Genomic DNA, 9,509 nt, shown 5'->3' on the forward strand with positions numbered 1-9,509 from the left:
CCAATACAGTTATCTGTTCACTGGCTAAAAACTTCTTCACAGATAGTGCTGTGTGAGTTGGGGCATTGTCATGATGCAAGAGCTCCTTTGGGACCATTTTTGCACACACCTTTCTCATGTCAAGATTTTCGGTTAAGATTTTCCTACTTCTCTATTGATGTTTATTTGGTCAGTATGCTTCTCACAGTCAGCTGATGATTTTTATGTACAACTCAACAAATTTTTGCAATGCTTTCCTTAGTTCTGCTCATTACTGGTCATCCTAACCTTTCTTCAACAATGACACTTTCCCCTCAGAAAAACATTTAATCCATTAGTACACTGCTGTTTTCTTCATGGAATTATTCCCATAAACTTGGACTAACAGGTCTCTGATTTCACTTCCACTCTTGCCAAGTTTAACAAGAAATTTAATGTTTATTCATTGCTCTAACTCAAGCTCCAACATTCTCACAATGGCATACAAAAACATGCAACAACAATCATGAATGTCACTCAGCAAGACACTGCCACATGTTGACACAAAACACAATTGTCAGACACTGATATGCCAAGGCTATGAAACCTTACTGAGTTGTCTGTACAATGCTAACGAAAGCTCATGGTGGCAAGTTTGCAAACTTAATGGTCATACCTTGTATCACTTAAAGCTTTAAAATATTTAACAAAAATATAAATGTTATGACCACTTTAGTGTTTTCAAAGGTTTACAGTAAAATTAATGAGTTTAATTTCCAGAATTCCTGTGGTAGTAATTTTGAATGCTGTTGAATTACCTAAAATATAAATTAAAAGTTAACAATAAATGCTAAGATGGAAAAGTGTGTGACGTTAGCACCAGTGAAGTTTACAGTCATCATCATGTTCTGATGAGGGAACTTTCTCACTTAGCTTCACCGTTATGCCTGAAGCATCCCTAATGTGAGTCTAGCGAAGCCTGAGCACTCTGACAGCAGACTTCTCTTATTCTGGGTGCCTCAACAATTACAGCACTAATGGATTTCACCAAGTAGCAGGACATTTCCCAATACCACATCAATACCAAAGGGTGTTTAGACACAGACTTTACACCCTTCACAACAATTTACTCAAAATGGATCACAGACCTAAAAGAAAAACGAAAAACTATAAAACTCCTAGAAGATAACATTGGAGAAAATCTAGATGAACTTGGGTTTGGTGATGACTTTTTAGATACTACACCAAAGGCACAATTCATGAAAGAAAGAATTGATAAGGCAGACTTCATTTAATTTAAAATGTTCTGCTTGGCTAAAGCCACTATCAAGAGAATTAAAAAAAAAAAAACAAGCCACACATTGAGAGAAAACATTTGCAAAAGACACATCTGATAAAGGATTATTATCTAAAATATACAACAAACTCTTACAACTCAACGATAAGAAAACAAACATTACAAAATGGGCCGAAGACCTTAACAGACACCTCGCCAAAGAAGACACGGAGATGACAAACAAGCATATGCTCTACATCACATGATATCAAGAAAATGCAAATTAAAACAACAGTGAAATACTACTACACACCTATTAGAATGACCAAAATTCAGAATACTAATGACCACAAATGGCAAGAATGTAATGCAACAGGAACTCTCATTCATTGCAGGTAGGAATACAAAGTAAAACAGTCACTTTGAAAGGTAGTTTGGTAGTTTCCTACAAAACTAAACATACTCTTATTATGCAATCCAGAAATCATGCTCCTTGGTATTTACTCAAAGGAACTGAAAACTTACAACCACACAAAAACTTGCACTTGAATGTTTATAACAATTTTATTTATAATTGCCAAAACTTGGAAGCAACCAATTCCTTCAGTAGGTGAATGAATAAATGAACCATGCTATATCCAATAAAATAATATTTAGCTCTAAAAGGAAATAAGCCATCAAATCATGAAAATACATGGATGAAACTTAAATGTAAACTACTAAGTGAAAGAAGCCAATCTGAAAAGGCAGCACACTGTATGATTCCAACTATGTGACATTCTGGAAAAGGCAAAACTATATAAACAGTAAAATGATCAGTGGTTGTCAGGGTTTAGAGGTGAGGAAAGGATGAACAGACAGAACACACAGGATCTTTAGGGTATGAAACTAATATTCATGATACTGCAATGATGAATACATGTCAGTATGCATTTATTCAAACCTGTAGAATGTACAATACTGAGAATGAACCCAACTGTAAACCACAGGCTATGGATGATGATGATATGTAAATGTAGGCTCATCAATAGTAACAAAAGCATCACTCTGGTGGGGATGCTGGTAATGTGAGAGGCTAGACATGTGTGGCAGCAAGGATATATGGGATATATCTGTACTTTCAACTTCTTTGTGAACCCAAAATTGCTTTTAAAAAGTAGTCTTCAAAATAAAAACAAACAACAACAAAAAGCAAAAAGGCATCTAACAGGAAGACTCTGGTCTCCTATAATGATTTTGCTATTTGATTATTTAAGTAATGTTACTATATTCTTCATGAAAATGAGAGAGATATGCACTCTCTCTCTGTAATTTTAACCCTGAAGTTTGAGGCCACAATATAAAAAACTTCTGAAATAAGTCTGTAGAGTTTGACTACCATAACCGAAGTAAATTTTTAAGTTGATGTTTGCCAAACTGATATTTAACTTGATATATTCTTTTTCTTTTAAAAAAATGATGTTTTTTCTAGAAGTAGACATTACATTACAGGTAAAATACACCATGAAGCTTAAAAAGAGAGTATAGAGATGCCAACCATAAAATACTGCCATAAAGAGAAAGAGAGAAAAAAGTTTAAAAATTTTTTAAATTTATCTTTATGAACTTGAACCCTTGCATCATTGTTTGCCTATCTCTGGGTTATCAAATAACATGGAAACTTCAAAGCTTATATTACTTGAAGTAAAGAAAAATAGTTTTCACTACTTAAATTCCAAAAGGCTTTAATAACAGATGGGATCAATAAATAGTGTTGGCACATTGTCATGCTGTATGTATATAACTGTCCTCCTCAAGAAATTCAAAACCTGAACTGGTTCTAAGAAAAAAGCCCTCCCACTGCAGGAAAACCTCCAGGTTTCACACAGAGCACTGCATACAAGCCCCAGGGGCCTACTGATGTCAACAGAAATTCATGTGGGGAAATCTCCAGCTCTAACAAAAAGATAGAGCTCTCTTGGCATGAATGGCAAGTGATGAAGTTCACTATCTTATTTAATGCTTTGAAATGCTCACACAAGTGTCCCATAATAAACAGCAGTGATTGTAAAAATAATTTTTTTCTTCTTCTAGTGAATGTATCTTTAACAAAATATTATGGCACTTTTAGGCAAACAGTGTAGTGGTCACATGGCCCCATAATACATAGAAACAGGATCTCTCAAACCAATAGTTGAACACCTTGCTCTACTCTTTCCAAGCTTCAAGCAAAGGAAAAAAGACCTGGTGATAGTGTGAGCCACATGTTCAAAAAAACAAACTTCTGATAGCATGGCCAACTGGGACAGAGCAAAGACTTGAGATCATTCCAGGAATGGGAAGTAGACTGACTAACCAGTGCCACACCCAGACTATCTGCGAACAAATCTTCTTACTTCATAAGAGAAATAAGGGTGTTTTCATTTAAATATTTCCAAGATTGCTATCATAAGATGAGTAATTGGGAAATACCTAACCAATATCATTAACTGTATATGCCTCAACCAAATATGTTTAGAGAAGAGAAATTATTCTGCTACAACACACAGGAAAATGAGATTGTGGACAATGATACAGTGGCCTATCTTTCATATTTTTAAAATATATACAGTAAGGCAGTTCTCAAGAATACTAAGAAAGGAGAGATTACTAAATACCACTAATAAAATTCATAGAAAATTGTAACAGGGAGCTGAAATCCCCTTACAATTTCAGAGATTATATGCCTAAAGTGAATAATAAAAGAACTACTACAATAGACTTTTCCCAGGGGAGTATTTGTTAACTCTCAACTCATAGATCCCATAGTCAAACTATATGACACTAAAATGATTAACATGAAGATGAAGATACTAACTTCAACAGTCGATGAGATTTAAAGACAATGAATGCACATAATTATTCTCATTACTCAAATGTGTATCTTGTCTGAAAGCTCAGCACAGAGTTTATACCTTAAGTTGGACTATCTGAAATGTTAGCACACTGCCAGTTTGGTGAAAGCTATAATAAGCTCCGGCAACTTCTGACTTTGATACTTCAGAAAGCTAGTTCAAAAAGGAAAAAGTACCACTGATGTATATAAAACTGCTGAATTTACTAGATGAAATATTAAGCAAACTCTTTAGAGGTGATAACGAATAAGATGTCTAGAAATTTTGAACAGGCATCAAGCAGACCCCATATTTCACAAGAAATATGGTTCTGGCAGTGAGCCAAACAGGAGTCAGCCTTTTTCCTGTAAGAAGATCAGTTCAGATCTTTTAAATATACTGATCATATTTCAGCTAAAACTAGAGATCCCTAATGTATAAAATATTCTCAAAGACAGACAGTTTACTATGTGTACTATTAATTTAAAAGTCAGGACTTATAATAGCAGGTCTCTGAACAGCTAATATATAACTCAGCTGTGGATGTGGTCACAAACGGTGCCTGCTTAATCATTTCATAGATCAGCCAGCTAGGCTTTTTTCAGTTACAGATTTATACAGAATATAGTTACCTGGAATTTTTTTTTAAACACCATAGCTTTTAGATTAATATGTATTCATTAACCTGTCACTACAAACAATGTGATTCACAATTTAGAGAGCTTTTTAAAATACAAATATTATGTAGTACTTTGGTGTTCCACAATAAACTACAACCACTGATTATCATGGCTTAATACATACTTTAGCTACTTTTGGGGAGCATTCATTTAAAGAATACTGGGTAGTAAGAGATTGATTAGACTTATATGGTAATGCACAAAACTCCAAACTGGTGTTACTCTAATTAGAAAACAATATAAGAATGAGCTTTTGAAAATTTGCAAATTAAAGTGAATTTTTAAAACAAGCCAATATATCTCTAAACATCCATTCAAATGTATACTGTCACAATTAAGGGAAAAATTATATACTTGTTCTAACTTGTACTGCTTGTTGTGAAAATAGTTTTTATCAACTCTGAATATCCTTGCTGGTAACAATATGCTCATTCTTTCAGGTTGGGTATAGTTTCTAGAAATCACTTCAAATCATTCAGAGCATAGGCTGGTGCATAAATTGTGTTTTAAAGCAAATATTTGAGGTCACTATCAAACGTATTTAATGACCTATTTTTGGAGGCAGTGACCCCAAAAGTGGGACCCCTAAAATATTCTGAGCAATAGTTCATCACTGGAAATTTACAGCCCACAAAGTGATTTCTTTGAAAAGGTCATGTATTGGGGATCTCTGCTATTTTATATCTACAAAGAACTCCATGCTTCACAGGCACACTTCCTATACAAACCCACCTAGTTCTTATCCAGACTTGTGGGGCTTAGAATTAACAATGTTATTTTGCTGCAAACTTCTAATAGCCACACTCATAGCTAAGGTAGTTTTCAGGTCATGTGCCTATAACAGACATTGTTTCCCTTCCATCTTTGGAACACATTAAAACACATTTAAATCACACAGTTTTCAAATCAAAATAATTTCCCAACAGTGACCAATTGGGCTTACCATATGGCCTTCTTAAATTAGTTTAAATACTATTTGGCAATGATTCTGAATATGACATTGAAAGAAAACAATTTTTGTTTAAACTTTATTCATGGGCCTTCTTCATATGTCTGTCCTGCTATATATTAGGTAAAGCCACATGAAATGGATACTTCTGTAGGTCACAAATGGTTGAATACCAACTTCATATGGAACAAATTAGTAATATCACGCTAAGACAAAGAAGTTTGAACACCTATCAACAGTGCTGATGAGATACATGACCATGTTCCTAGCAGCAACTTGTTTGATAGTTTATAAAAACTTAAATACATGTATTACTGAACTCAGCAACTCTGTCAATTAGTCAGATCATATACATTGATCTCCACTTCACAGATGAGAAAATAAATCTCAAATGTTAAGAATAAATGTTAAGTCTCGTGTTCAAATATCCAAAAGTAATGGAAAAAGGACTCCATCTTTGCTGCAAACAATCTCCTTCAAAAGAATAATCAAAAGCCTCTCAGTACTAGTACGTACACTCTCAGTGCTTACATGTAGAGATACTATAAATACCTATGCAATAAATACCTAGATTAAACTAAGTAAATGCTTTCAAAAATGTGTGTGAGTGAATGTATTTGCCCACTTTTGCAACCTATACCCTCGCCCAGGATTTCATCCTTATGTCCCACAGGCCTGCCTACCCCTTGTCCCCAAAAGCCACATACATGGCTAACTGTGCTATGCATCCACTGGGGAACAAAATATTATACTTAACATACAGTGTAGGCCTTATGTCATCAATCATGGTACCAGCCTATTTTTCTTATGATAAGCAAAGCCTGGGATGTGGATCTCAATGATATCTACTGATTGAATGAATGGTCCATAGCTCAAATTGATTTTGGTAATGTAATGACTCCACTTAAAACTTAAAGAAAAATTTGCCACACATCATGATTTATCAATGAAGAAAATAAGTTTTAAACTAACTTCTAAACTGGACAAGTTCACACATTAAAATATTCAGAGTAAGTGACAGATGGTAAAATGTCCTAAGGCTTCCTACTCAATCACCCACCTCCTCCTGGCCCATCATGCAACAGAATCTTTCTTGTTTACTAATGAAAAATAATATATATTTCACCACTGCTATCTTTAGATACAGAGACTGATAACCCCTTCTTCCTACTGTCTCATACTGTGAGGTGTCAATTTGCAGGGATCAAATCTCACCTGTGACCAAGAACACATATCTGTGACTATGATGGCCATGGGAGGAGAAAGGTAAAGGCACCACATAAAACATGCATGTGTGCACGCACACACACCTTTGCTCTGAATTATTTTTCAAATGCTTTAAATACTTACTCACACAGCAGAACGCCATTTTCTAAAGAGGCTCGAAAATCCTTTGTTTCAAAATTCTTCTCCGTTACTGCCTGAAAGACAGATTTGGGTATTAATTTCCTCTTAAGCAGGGATAACACACAAATCATGTTCAATATTAGATTAATTAATATGCATCTAATGTTATATTTGAAGGATTTTCATATATAAACGGTGATATTCTATAAACTATTCCTTAAAGGAAATTACACATCATTCTATGTTATAGAGAGGTTAACCACTTTAGTATGAACAAATATACACAGAAAACAACCACAGAGTGTGTTTTTTGTAATGTAGCCATTATATTGGATGATAAACAAAAATGAAAAGCTAAACTAACTTTCCAACTTTAAAAAAAAAAAACCCTATGGGCAATCTTCTAAAAGTGAATATAAACAGTTTAAGATATAAACTCAAAATATCAACTATATTGAATGTACATGTCATTAATTTTAATTTCATCTTTAAATTCCTCAAGTTTCATTACAACACTAAGTGGCAGAAGGTATGATGCTTCTTAAACTGATTTACGGAATAAATCTAACTTATGTAAACAGCTATTTGTTGAAAACATCCTAAGGAAAAGACTATTAAATACTGGCACAAAAAAAAAAGAGAGACAGGTAAGAAGATAAATATTTTAAACAGACAATTCCCAACTTAAGGCTATCACATATGAAGAGGCCACCTGCGGTTACCACCACAAATAATCTCAGTGACACCTCTAAAAAGATCTAGATTCTTTCTCTAGAGGAGGAAGTGGTTGGGATAGGAGCAGGGGTTCCACAAGGGAAATAGTACCAGAGAAAATGGAAAATATAGTGGGAAAAAGTGTTCCAAGAACAACTCTTGGGACTGGGTTCCCCCTGTGGGGAGGACAGGGAGACAGCAGCAGTGACTCCAGTTGCCCTGGAGACAGACTAACACCTGGGAGCAGGAGTCCTTGTTCCACCTGCCACTTCAGGGAGAAATATGTTTCTGGAATCCTGAATTGGAAAGTCACTAATCTTACATCCCAAGTGAGCTACAGGGCTTAATGAAAGCAAATTCACCACCACTTCACCCTACTACTCGCTGCTGCCGCTTTACCATCCACCTAGAATCCCATGTCTTAATTCTGCATCTCTCCACAATGCCCAATGTTGCTGTAGCTACACATAATATCTATTAACTGACAAAACAATGGGTGCTTTTAGAATTAAAGTTACTTTCTCAGAAGTTGGTTCTATAAATATGGAGAGGAGACAGGGCCAGAAGGTGACACAATCAAACTCAGGAAGATGAAGGTGATCCTCTGCTATAGTTGACATGAATCTACGGAAGACTGTGTTGCTGCATTAGTTAAACATGTGCTGTGTATCTCTGTTATAGGCACTACTTGGATAGGAGGTGGAGATTTTAAAAAATAACAGGCAGGCAGCTCTTCCCTCAGGGAACTCACAGCCTCATAAGTAAAACACAATGTTTGAAAGCACAGTAAAACATAGCCAAACAGAGTACAATATTTTGCTGGGAGCAATCTGAAGGAACTGTGGATTATGCCAGCTAAACCATGCAACACAAACTCTTTTGAATCCACCCCAAATAGATAAAACTCAAGGTGAGCATGGATCCCAACTACTAGAAACACTGTAATATCTCATTCATCTGGAAACTCTTCCCCAAAACCAAAATAGCATGAAAAAGACCCAGAAACATCCAAGCAGATGTCAGACCCCATTCTCTCTTGTCACAGCAAAACCCCTCAGAACCAACAGTACTTAATACGATCTGGTGATCACATTCCTACATCAATCTAGGTTAGAAGTATTGATTTAGAAAAAAGAAGGGTTGTGTGCTGCAGACACAGAATACCAGTGAAGAATGACAGTCAACAGTAATGGATGGGCCAGTCAAGAGGGCAGTGTAGCAAGTGGCAAAATGGAAAGAGAAAGGGTTGAAATCAGCCAAGAATAAATTCAAATACCATGTTCACTGCCTAACAGCTGTGTGATCTTAAGCAAATTATATAACCTCTCTGAACGCAAGTCTGCTCATCTGAAATGGGAACCGTATCACCTGCTTAATCATTTGTAATGGCTGAGATATTATCCAATCAAATTCCTGAGGGTGGCTAAACAGTATATGCTAAACCCTATTCTGTGGATTGACCCTTAAGTTACCATTCTAACAATACTCCAATCATTAATCCTCAAAGAAAAACCCCTGCATCATATAGACAAGACAGGGTTATATTTAGAACATAATTTAATAAATTAGAAAAATAATGGAATATACAGAGCTATTTAGAAAATCCAACTATCCAAGATGGCCCATTTCTCCAAAAAGACTACAGAAAGGCCTTTATAAGTAGTAGACTTTAGGCCTCTTTGTATGTCAAAATATTAAAGTTTGGGCTTATATACCTTCCAAAATCCAAATAA

General features: G+C 35.3%; 1 protein-coding gene across 3 annotated transcripts in view; it reads right to left on the reverse strand.

Annotated features, from left to right (window-relative positions):
- The window catches only part of LMO7 (LIM domain 7), a 127,017-nt gene extending 119,886 nt beyond the window's left edge, over positions 1 to 7,131 (reverse strand). For 2 of the 3 annotated variants that reach the window (XM_021707374.1, XM_021707373.1), the window contains exon 1: positions 7,066 to 7,130. The gene's annotated coding sequence lies outside the window, so the exon portion shown is untranslated. Of the gene's footprint in view, positions 1 to 7,065 lie in introns of all 3 variants that reach the window. The other variant, XM_021707375.1, reaches the window with a different exon arrangement.
- Between the last annotated feature and the right edge of the window lie 2,378 nt (positions 7,132 to 9,509).

The sequence above is a fragment of the Carlito syrichta genome, unplaced genomic scaffold (assembly GCF_000164805.1).
Source record: "Carlito syrichta isolate Samal-C Ts95f unplaced genomic scaffold, Tarsius_syrichta-2.0.1 Scaffold316894, whole genome shotgun sequence".
NCBI lineage: Eukaryota > Metazoa > Chordata > Mammalia > Primates > Tarsiidae > Carlito > Carlito syrichta.